Source organism: Mercenaria mercenaria, unplaced genomic scaffold (genome assembly GCF_021730395.1).
Source record: "Mercenaria mercenaria strain notata unplaced genomic scaffold, MADL_Memer_1 contig_3476, whole genome shotgun sequence".
Classification (NCBI taxonomy): Eukaryota; Metazoa; Mollusca; class Bivalvia; order Venerida; family Veneridae; genus Mercenaria; species Mercenaria mercenaria.
Window position 1 is genome coordinate 25,691 of NW_026461617.1, and position 12,404 is coordinate 38,094.

A 12,404-nucleotide genomic window follows, 5' to 3' on the forward strand; every position below is an offset into this window, starting at 1 on the left:
AAGTGCGTTCACAATTGTGTCATGGAGTACTTTTGAAGTACAACCACATTTATAGGGAATCGATCTTACCGATTTTCGTCGCGAAGCGACGAAAATCGGGATCGAATCCCACTACGGTAACATACGAGGGTATCCAAACAACACATACTATCCAATAAAAAAAATATGGAGTTCCGGTTTAGACCATGGGCGTGCGACGACCCCGATGAAATTCGGGATATCACGGTCTTCGTTAATGTTAATAAGCGTCCGTCAGATCAGTAGGCGAAACGCAGTATCCGCACAATAAGATGTCTGCGACTCGAAAGAATATTCAAAGTAAGCTGTTAATTTTGTTGTGTCAGAAGCTAATCAGCCGGTAACGTGACTACACTGATATAATTTGTGATACAAACATGCATTATTCAATACTGAGTAGCATTTTTAAACGGCGATATTTTGAACATTTTTATATTTAGAGTGAGAGTGGATACACGTTACACTGGCGCCGACATTTTGAAAATTTGAGGAAACAAAAACATTCGAGATCTCCAACGGGGAATGAGAGAATAGATACACCTTTGTGTCGCTTTTCAGATCGTATTTAATTCCTTTCCGGTACTTTAGTTTCTTTGAACTTCTTTGTTACTAAGCCTATATTGAATTTTTAAAATTAAGAAATCCGTAATTTAATTTTTACTTGCAGTTGCAGGCATGACTGATTAATGAATTTATTTTACTTTTATATAGAATATGGACGGCACTCCATTACAGCATGTGCATGGTTGGACCTGTTGACATTTTTAGAAACGTGAGTAACTAACTTTCCATTGTATAATATTAATGTAAACAAACACCCCACCCATAATTTTTTAAGCATAGAAATTCCTTATTTTTTACATAATTTTTATTTATTTATCAATTTGAAATGGGCCTTTTAGATTATTATTTCTTAAGGCTCACTGCATGTATACACAGTAATTAGTCTAAATAATGAGACCTCGGGCAGACCGATTTTACATTTTGATATTTTACGTTGTCTACCTAGAGGTCTCGACCAGAAACAATCAAAACTGTGGTGGAAACTGTGGTCAATTGAAATTACGATTTATCAGTAGTCACGATTTTTCTTTAGCCCTAACTGTTTACCTGTTGTTTTAAATCATAAATAGTAAATAAAAAACATAAGAACAGGACATATTTATCAAGAATTTCTGTTGTAAAAAATTTAAACCTCTAACGTTTCAATCGTCTTCATGTAATGGCGGTCGGAGGCGTGACCAATGAAAACGCTTCGTGTAGTAATGTGTTTTACCGGTGATCGGCCATTTTCCAATATGTTAGTACACTCGTGTTAAACCTTGGCAATTTTTTAACTGCCATAGTTTGAATTTTTCTCAAGAAATCTTGGTAATATATACATCATTGAAAAGGAAAAATTACAGGCTTTCTATGTATGTATTTCTTTTTTTTATCCGTTGCATTATTATAACATAATTCCCGTCCAACGGATTCCATTGGGTGTTACTTACGCAAAGAAGAGGACAGTGCTACCACATTCTTTACCTTTTCTGGTTTGTACTCGGAGGCAGATATCGACAAGTCAAAATAATATAACGATATTCAACTCTCGAGTACAATTATTTGGACTAACACAGTAATTAAGTTGAGCTTATGATTCTGCCGATAAGCTGTGCTTGGCCTAAATATAGCATTAAAGGGAATCGGATCGGCTTATAGAAAAAAATATAGATTTCAAACAGGCTGGTAACATTGCCCGATCGGGCTTTTGACATAAAAACTAACATTTTTTGAAAAATAGTAAAGATATTTCTTTCAAACTTGGTTCATCTGTTCATATGACACAAATTAAAATAAAAATAACTTGGTTGCCTTCAGTTTTGGTAGAATTATTTCCCCTTTTCAGATTTTTATGACGCATAATTTTTGAAGTCCTAAAAATTATGTGTTAATGCATTACATTGTGCTATTGGTGTTTGTTTCGTATATTCCACACTCATTTGACACCGTGCCAATTGTCAACAGTCGAGATAGCGAACGTTGATAAGCACAACTTGGCGCAGACATGCAATTCGGCTCAATCTTTCTTTGGAATATATGTAATACTGTTTACGTGTCGTACTGATACAACCACAATTTAAAATAAATTTGTATTGATACATTCACATTTTAAAATAAAGTCATATCTGATCCCTAACAAGTTCGTAATTACAAAAATACAGCCCTTATCTGGAGTTCTGAAGCATGCTCGATTAGTTGGTCAGAATTATGAAGGAAATATTGAATTCAGACTGTTCCATAAATGCAAGAGTTTAAGAGTTAGTCAGAACCATAATCATGCAGGAGATGTAATTACTTTCACAAATCACAGGGCTCAAATTTTGGACTCACGAAATGCAAGTCAATTTCATGGAATGTAATAAAATTTCACACAGTTTATTTTGTAAATACAAATAATAGTCAAAATTGTTGCGGTTTTTGTTAATGTTTGTAGATTCGCTTTCATTTGAGGATAACAGAAAACACAACATCTTTTTTGGTTAGCCATTTTTTGTTGAATGGATTACTGATTATAAAGAAATGTAGAGGTCTATCTTATAATTAAATCTAGAACGCAGGCTATCTTACTGATTTGTACATGTATACAGTTGAATCGCTATTTATAATATTTGGTACGAAAATTTGCCTTGCCGTAGTTTCAGCCAGTAGTTAAGTTACGCCATCAATGATGCGTTCCGAATTACTTAGAAGGTCATTTTGAGTTATAACGCACAAAATTGTACACCAAGGAAAACCGTGCAAACAATATTGATGTTCTAGCATGATTTTTTAGGATATTCTAACATTCTTAATTGAAAGTCTAAATTTGCAGGTAGATTTCAGATTAAGCAACAAGAAAAAAAAACTACATGCTAAAATTTGCAGTACGTTGGTCAAGAAAGTTAATTTTGAGCTCTGCAAATGCAAACTGAAGCGGCTGACATTACTTTTTGGTCCGATGCATTCAGTTCCTGTTCTCCTGTGAATCCCCAGTCGAGCATGTCCCAAACAATATGATGAAGTATTTTGAGGGTATGAGCTAGACCAGTTGTTTTATGATTCAAAATTCAGCTTTAAGTTCGGGCATGTGAAATTGGTGTCAGGCTTGGAAAATTTTCTATCTGGTTGCCAGCATGGTTAGTTGAAATCTGAATTCCGTACACTGCACACATACTCAAATACGTTTAAAGTTATACGTTTATGAATCATGACCGTCAGATACCAATAAACAATTGTAGCATTTTGTTGGCTCCTGTGTTCATACTAAACTGAGGAAGACAGAACAGATTCTTCTAGCTGCTTTACCAGTCTGTTTTTGCCTATTCATGATACCGAGCAAAGAGAAGGTCATAGACCACCAAGTCAAAAAGGTACCTGGAATTCACTGGGTTAAAGTAATGTTCATACCTGTCAAGACACACGCATTGCGCGTGTGCCACACGCATTTCGGCCTTAGATCACGCTCACACGCCTACTATTCAAGGTCACACGCATGTTAAAGAAATAAAGCAATCAGTTGTTTTTTTCGTAGAAAATTATTGAATCAAACATGCAAGGTGACGTTGACACAGTGTTTTTATACCGTATAATACAGCTTTTACATTCACCGGTGCAACATGTTATTTCTACCGCATGAATAAACATCACAAAAAGTAAACATGGAGGGAGACTATTCAAAACCAGATCTATTGTGTGTTAAAAGTCTAAATTTTCTATGTGAGGGCGTTTCCGGCTTTTAAGGATCATCGCCTTCCAGACCCTCACGAGGGAAACCTTCCCTTCGAACTCCGATCACACTCGTGGCCTTTGTGGAGCCTTGACAGCTATGAATGTTTGGCTGTTCTGGCTGGTCAGTCGTGTAAACAAACCTACTCATACAGTGACTTTTCTTTTTTCAGAACTGAAATTTTTAACCGCATTTACTTCGTTTCATTATACATTTTGACAAAATTTGCTACTGTTTTATTTTCATTAAAAAAAGTTTTATTTAACAGATTTCTCCCGCCATGCCAATGATTTAATTGGGGTCATCTTATTGGCATGAAAACTGATAAACTGCAAAAAAGGATGTTAGCTCTTAGACCTTTGAAATTTCAAAAGAGCTGGTTGTCCATGTTTTCTTAATTTGCTCACCTTTCACTATTTTCAGGCATCTTGGTCTATTATACAGAGTATTGTTGTACTGCTCCAAAGTGCTTGTTGACAGACTGAAACCACTTGCTTGCGGCTCATAAGGTATTTCTATCTTTCTGTTTCTTTATTATATAGTTGCAGCTGTGCACCATGGGAAGCAGTTTCAATCATTCAATAGGCATGATATACTGTATACAAATTAGTATTTATGTGAACAGATTTTTGCGATTGAGTCAGTGCATAGAATCAAATACCAAGGAACATTAGGCGTAAAAAAAAATTGTCTGTTTCCTGTATCCCGACCTACCATAAATTTTTGGTCCGACCCTAAATGGACGGTCCGTCCGCCTTTGTCTTTGAGAACATTTTTTTCAACTTTTTGACAAAAAGTTGCAAAACTGCATTTTTTATGCTTTAAACATGGACAGTGATGTTATAAATCAACTTACTGATGCTCTAGAGGCATAACCCCCCTATTTGTATTCATTTTTTGACACAAAAAATAATTTCCAAAAAGTCTCCCTAAAAATAATTTTAAAAAATCCAAAGAAAAAGTTTTTCCGACCTACCTACCGTAATTTTTTTTAGCATGTTACCAGAAACAAAATTTTTTTTAGACCTTAGTAAAGACTCCATTTCATTTTCTTGATGATAAAGCATTTCTGGACAAAACCATAAAATTTAATACATGTATGCAAATTTAAACAATTATTAGCTCGATCACCTGTCACAGGGTGACAACATGAGTTGATGTCCGTCATGTGCCAACAATTTGTAAAAATCTTCTTCAGAACCACTGGGCAGATTTACACCAAACTTCACAGAATGATCATGGGGTGGTCCTCTTTCAAAATTACCCAAAGAATTTAATTCCATATAGAACTCACTGAAAAGAAAAACTTTGAAAATGATTTCTTGTCAGAAATTGTTAGCCGGCAGGGCTTTTCATCCTTATATGACAGAGGCCTATATTCGGCCACTTCCCAATCCAAAAATATTGCATTTTTTCCCCAACATCCCAAAATGCAAGGTAACATTTCCCAAAAATCACATCAACAAATGGTTTAATTTTATTTACATTTTAGTGTTACCGGAGGAAGCGGTTCTCAGATATTGATTTTTCAGCTCACCTGTCACAAAGTGACAAGGTGAGCTTTTGTGATAGCGCGGCGTCCGTCGTCTGTCCGTGCGTCGATAAACTTTTGCTTGTGACCACTCTATAGGTCACATTTTTCATGGGATCTTTATGAAAGTTGGTTGGGGTCTCTTTTTATCAATTTACAATATTTGATTTCTGTTTTACAGGTTCACTTCTTGAGAGCAGGCAGCTACAAAATGGAAGGTCAACAAATCCAGTATACTTGAAAAGCAAGAAAGAAACACCAGAAAATATAAAAAGACAGAAGAACAAGGGAACTTTAATTAAAAAAAAACTTTTGATAGGAATTCAGGATTTATTTAGAAACTAAATATATTTTGAGGACAGCAGTGTTTGACTAAGCTCTGTTACTTTAAGAGATAATGTATTATCCCATTGGTTTTGTTATTGTCGCGCCCGCTTGCAGAAGTGAAGATATAGTTGTCCAAATGTCTATTCGGTGTATGTGCGTGCATCCGTCCGTCCGGATTTGTTTGTCCGGACCATAATTTGGACTCGATGGTGGAATCTTGTTTATATATGGTATGAATGTTAACCTCAGTGAGACGGAGTGTCGTGCGCAAGCCCCAGGTTCCTGTCTCAAAGGTCAAGAGCACACAGGTCAAAGGTCAGATTCAAAAATGACTTTGTCTGGAGCATTTCTTCTTCATGCATGGAGGGATTTTGATGTAACTTGGCACAATTGTTCACCATCATGAAATGGAGTGTCTTGCGCAGGAACCAGGTCCCTAGGTCTAAGGTCTAGGTCACACTTAGAGGTCAAAGGATACAAGAATGACAACTTTGTCTGGAGCATTTCTTCTTCACGCATGGAGGGACTTTGATGTAACTTGGCACAAATGTTCACCACCATGAGACGGAGTGTCATGCGGAAGAACCAGGTCTAAGGTCAAGGTCACACTTAGAGGTCAAAAGTCAGATACAAGAATGACTTTGTCTGGAGCATTTCTTTTTGATGCATAGAGGGATTTTGATGTAACTTGGCACAAGTGTTCATCATCATGCGACGGAGTGTTATGCATAAGATCCTAGAATTACTTCCCTTTGTTGTTACTATAAATAGCTTACATTTGTAACTTGTTTATTACTGGTCGTAGGGAAAAATCAAGACCACTTTTCTGTAGTACAACATGCATGTTACATCCAATTTTCAGGTGTATTTTGACCTATCTCTGCTGGTGCGGATTTTTGTGTGGACTTAGAATTTTTTTTTTAATTTTTTTTTAAATTTTTTTTTTTTTAATTTTACGTTCCTTTGTTGTTACTGTAAATAACTTATATTGTAACTTTTTGCAATCTCTTTTATTTGGCATAAATGTTTGCCTCAATGAGACAAGGAGTGTCATGCACAACTCCCAGTCCTTTTGACAGCTGGCGGGCTTGACATATTGCCCGTGGGCATCTAGTTCTCATATTTTTCATGAGATTTTAAAGAGAATGTTCTGTTATACCCCCATGTAGTAAGCTTGTCTGTCTTTCAGTCAGTAGGTTTTCATGGCTTCCAGATGATAACTCATGAAAAGCTTGACCGATTTAAATATTTTTTGGTACATAGTTACAGGTCAAGTTCGACTTTGGGGTCAGTAGGTCAAAGGTCAAGATAACTTGCAAACGCTTTGGCCTGGGATCCTAGCTTTTGTGACACAGGTGTAACATGATAAAATACAGGTTGTTTGAATTTGAGGTCAATAGATCAAAGGTCAAGGTCACAGTGATTTTGAACAGTTGAACCGTTTCCGAATGATAACTTGAGACCTTGAGCCTAGGATGATAAAGTTTGGTACACAGGTGTCACATCTTGAAATACAGGTCAAGTTTTACTTTGAGGTCAGTAAGTCAAGGTCACAATAAGGCAAAACAGTGAAATGTTTTTCAGATTATAACTTGAGAATGCTTGAGCCTAGGATCATGAAAATTGTTAGGGAGGTTGATTATGACCAACAGGTGACCCCTAATGATGTTGAGGTCAGTAGGTCACAGGTCAAGGTCACACTGACCCGGTTCTTTAAAATGATGCACGGAGGGGCACCTGGGGTCTTCCTCCACCATTAAAACTGGAAAGTTGCCATATGACCTATCCTGTGTCGGTGTGATGTTAAATTCAACAAAATAAATAACGGTTCTTTAAAACGGTTTTTGGACAATAACTTCAGGATGCTTGGGATGAGAAACACAAAATTTAGTACAAGGTTGGTCTTGACCAGCAGATTACCTGTATTGATTTAGAGTTCCAAAGGTCAGGATGACCCGGAACATTTAAACCTTTTCCATACAACAACTTGAGAACACTTGGGCGGAGGATCATGAAACTATGGTGATTGAATTTGAGGTCCTTAGTTCTTTGATAAGGCCATATTGTGGGGGTCTAATTCGTCACTCCTGTGACAACTCTAGCATTTAGCTCACCTGAGCACAAAGTGCTCAAGGTGAGCTTTTGTGATCGCCCTGTGTCCGTCCGTCGTCAGCAATTTGACTGGTAACACTCTAGAGGTCACAATTTTGACTTAATCTTTATGAAACTTGGTCAGAATGTTACCCTCAATAAAATCTTGGACACATTTGATGGTGGGTCATCTTGAGTCAAAAACTAGGTCACCAAGTCAAATCAAAGGAAAAGCTTGTTAACACTGTAGTGGTCACATTTAAGACTATATCTTCATGAAATTTGGTCAGAATGATAATCTTGATGATTTCAAAATCCAGTCTGAATCTGGGTTATGTAGGATTAAACACTAGGTCACTAGGTCAAATCAAAGGAAAAGCTAGTTTACACTCTAGAAGCCAAATTTATGACCATATTTTAATGAAACTTGGTCAAAATGTTAATATTAATGATCCATAGATCAGATTCAAATCTGGGTCAAGTGGGGTCAAAAACTAGGTCACCAGGTCAAATCAAGGGAAAAGCTTGTTAACGCTCTAGAGGTCACAATTTTGGCCCAATCTAAATGAAACTTGGTCAAAGTGTTACCCTCAATAAAATATTGGACAAGTTTGATATTGGGTCGTCTAGGGTCAAAAACTAGGTAACCAGGTCAAATCAAAGGAAAAGCTTGTTAACACTGTAGTGGCCACATTTATGACCATATCTTAATGAAACTTTGTCAGAATTTTAATCTTGATGATCTATAGGCCAAGTTAAATCTAGGTCAGGTGGGATTAAAGACTAGGTCGCTAGGTCAAATCAAAGGAACAGCTTGTTAACACTCCAGAGGCCACATTTATGACTGCATCTTCATGAAACTTAATCAGAATGTTAATCTTGATGATCTTTCAGTCAAGTTTGAATCTGGGTCATGTGGGGTCAAAAACTAAGTCACCAAGTCAAATCAAAGGAAAAGCTAGTTAACTCTTTAGAGGCTACATTTATGATCATATCTTAATGTAACTTGGTCAGAATGTTGATCTTGATGATCTTTATGTCAATATGTCAGGTGAGCGATACAGGGCCATCATGGCCCTCTTGTTTATTTGTTCTTGTTGTAAGAGAAATTGTACGTTTTAGAATACAGATTACAGCAAGTCACATTTTCTTTATTTTGACAATATTTATTTCAAAGCCTGACAAAAGCATCCAGTACTGTTATTAAAAGTTGTTATTCACAGTTCGGCTATATTTCATGTATGGATAAAACAAATTATGTGATCTGTAATCATTATAAATGTGTATACAGATAAAACTTAAACATGTGAATAGTTTATTCAATAAATAAAGTGTAATGCAAGTCTTTGTGATGTGTATATAAGCAAAATTAGGATTTGTTTTACGAGTAATTTCAGAATTACAATTAACACAAATAGAAAAAAACAAGCCTGCAGAAGAAGTCTTAATATGTCTCCCTAGACTGAGCTCTTAACCTGCCGTGGTGCAAATAGATTGTTAATGTGTGTCTGTTAAGTCTTGTTAACAGTGAGTTGCAATCTAGTAACTTTTAAGTTTGTATGATTTTTAGCTCACCTGAGCACAGTGTGAGCTGTTGTGATCACCTTAAGTCTGTCATTGTGCTTCTCAACAATTTGCCTGTTATTAAACACCCTAGTAGACAGTTCTTTTAAATGTTAAAGGGATGAGTTGAAGTCTGATCAATTCCCGATTGAGGCAGTGCCTTATTTCATATTATCGTAGAAAAAGTATGAAGTATATCTATACAGTATGTTGTATTGTGAAGTATAAAGTATGTCTACAGATGTAAGGTGGGATAAGTATGAAGTTTGACAATAGTCGTATTGTGACTCGGGCCTTTTTTTTCATCATTTTGGGATTGCCACCAAGACCGGTGGAATTGGGAAAAATGCGTCGTGAATTGCTTAAATTGGGAATTTTTCAAAAGATTGAATACTCTATATATAATGAAAAAAAACAAAAAAACATTTGTATGCAGCTCTGGTTTATTTTTAATTTAGTTAGACCTGCCATGGGTTGAAAATTTCCGCTCAGGGTGGTCACTTTAACTCGTGCCATCAATAAATGCTTTATTAGTCACTCCAGGACTGAAAGAGTAGAACAGTTCACATACTTTACAGCAGTATAGCCCCCTTTACTAGCTCATACTTGATGGATATTTTGTTTGGTGGCCTTCTATCGGAAGTGCTTGAAGCATCCACAGACTGAGAAATAGGAGAGTCTCCTTCAGCATCCTTAGAAATAAGAGGGGCGTTTTCAGGTGTAACAGAGAAATCAACTGAAACTGACCTTGAACCGGAACCATGTGTTTATGTACGGATATATTTGGTCATAATGGTCGGTCATTGGTGTGAGGTATAGCTAGTATTACCGGTTAGTTTACGGCGTAAGTGATTAAATGCTTTCGAACAATTAAAATATTATCCTTGGAAAAACAATAAATGAAAATCGGACGGTAGCAAAAAGATTGACACGGCGCATTACATTAAGCCGAGTATAAGGAACGACAACTCTGCGCGGAGAGTGATGTGATAATCGGATATGACGTCAGCGAGTTAAAAATAATAACACACGGAATCCCGGATATAAAATTTATAAACACTGAGTATCGAAAATAAATATTTAAGAGTAAAGTAGAGCTCTAGCTTTCATTTGGGAATTTCTTACGTTTCAGTTGGGAAAAAAACATACTTTTTTGAATTGGGAATGCCTCCGTTTACCGGAGGTAACTTCATAGGGTAAAAAAGTAACAGTGTAGTATTTATAAAGTATGATAACAGAACTTTGTGTCATGAAGTAAGTGACAGTGTGAAATATGTCTATGTAGCTATCTAGTTGAGTATGCATGAGGTATGCCAGCAGTAGTATTTTGGAGTAAGTATAAAGTACCTCCACAGTTTTATACTTGAGTAAGTATGAAGTAATTCTATAGCTGTGTCATGGAGTAAGTAAGTATGAAGTGCATACACAGATCTACAGTTGTGTCATTAAGTATACAGTACACACACAACAGTGTCATGGATTTAGTATAGAGTGCTTTCAAAGTTGTAATTTGTTGATCAAGTATGAAAAGTTATAATAAATGTTTAAAGTTGTATTATGTATAATATGGAATAAGTATGAATTATGTCCTCAGTTGTATTGTGTATCAAACATTAAATTTGTCTACAAGTTATGTTATGAATTTTTTATACTCACTAAAAAGCACTTGAATTCTAACCCTGACATGCACATATAAGCTGTGGCAGTTTTACTAAATTTAGCTTTTTGGTGAGTATGAGTATCATGTAAAAATTTTTGTTAAAGATGATTAATTTTGTAGATAATCACATCATGTACTGTTAATTCCTGATTCATCAATGCCATGATTGAACAGCAATTCACTAGTAAACGTTTCACTGTATATAGAAACAAGCAACTCCTCAGTCTTTTAAATTTCTTTTGAAAAGTCAACTTTGATCGTAAAATTGTATGATACTGTTTAGTATTTTATTTTTTTGGATGGCTACCAGTTAGATAATCTTAAAAAAAGTCACATATATTTTGACCTTATCAGTCTTTGCTTGATTAACCATTAACAGTGTTTTGAGAAGAAAATGGATATAATTACACAAAATATGAATAGCCTTATATGGGAGTTAATATCAGGGTCTGAACACAGACTAATGTTTGTTTTTCTGTTTTAGATCAATTGTTCTTCAACAAACAATAATTACATTTTGTTTTTGACATAGCTTTACTGTTTAACCTTGTTAGATAGTGTATGTCACTATAAACACACTTATTATTTCAAGAATCCTTGTTAAAGAGATTTGAGACAAATTGTTCATAGTGTAATAGTAAGATGATATCTACAGTCTGATGTATTACTATACACCACAGACATTGGGTTATAATTACATGTATTGTCTAAATATATCATATCAGGTCATTTTGTTTTGTTAATCTTGAGAAATATACAAAAGTTGTGCTGTAGAAATGTTGCTTAACTTTTTTAGTGCAGCATAACTATGCAAAAAGAACAGAAACAAAGCATATTGTGAAATCAATGATTCAGTTTTCATCAAACATATTTCTCCAAAGAAACAGTTTACTAAATCTTCAAAGATCATTAAGTTGCATTTCAATACTATTTTCAAAAGAATGTATTTTCGTGTGAATAAGAAGTTGTTGAGAATCTTTTTGTGATTTCTTTCTTCTATTTATTAAGACTCCCATGTTAACATGTTTAAATGAGTCCTTGTCATGTTTGACTGGTAAATGATTACAAAATTTCTATCCGGTTAATCAAAACGATCATCCTTAGAACAACCATGTCTTTCTGATTGAAACACGTTTTCTGTCTGTTAAAGGTATTAGATTTGTCTTTTGCAGTAAACAGGGCCGGCCGGAGTCGCCGTATTTGCCCACTTGTTCGGTTCAAAAATTGATTAATTTAAAAAATAAATTGCTCCATTTTGAAATACATTTGCATCAAACAGTGCAATTCGTAGTGCGAAAATGTCAAAACAGCTTGTGAAATTGCGAAAATATTACAAAAAATTAATTTGTGATATCTTTTTCTTGTTTATAATTTGAAAAACAACGCATTTACGATTGTGGGCCCCTGTTATAGGATAGGGAATGCCATCCAGAGTTGTGACTGAAGGAAGTAATTGAAGGCAATTT

At 35.4% G+C, this 12,404-nt stretch overlaps 1 long non-coding RNA gene across 4 annotated transcripts; it reads left to right on the top strand.

The window, feature by feature from the left end:
- Nucleotides 1-258: 258 nt before the first annotated feature.
- LOC128553101 (uncharacterized) lies at nt 259-9,396 on the top strand. Of its 4 annotated transcripts, none has more exons than XR_008369249.1 (4): nt 259-318; nt 730-790; nt 4,190-4,275; nt 5,479-9,396. It is a non-coding gene; the product is annotated as an uncharacterized LOC128553101 (long non-coding RNA). The 4 variants fall into 4 exon arrangements; XR_008369251.1 differs by lacking the exon at nt 259-318 and adding an exon at nt 320-358; XR_008369250.1 differs by lacking the exon at nt 259-318 and adding an exon at nt 513-597.
- Nucleotides 9,397-12,404: the final 3,008 nt, after the last annotated feature.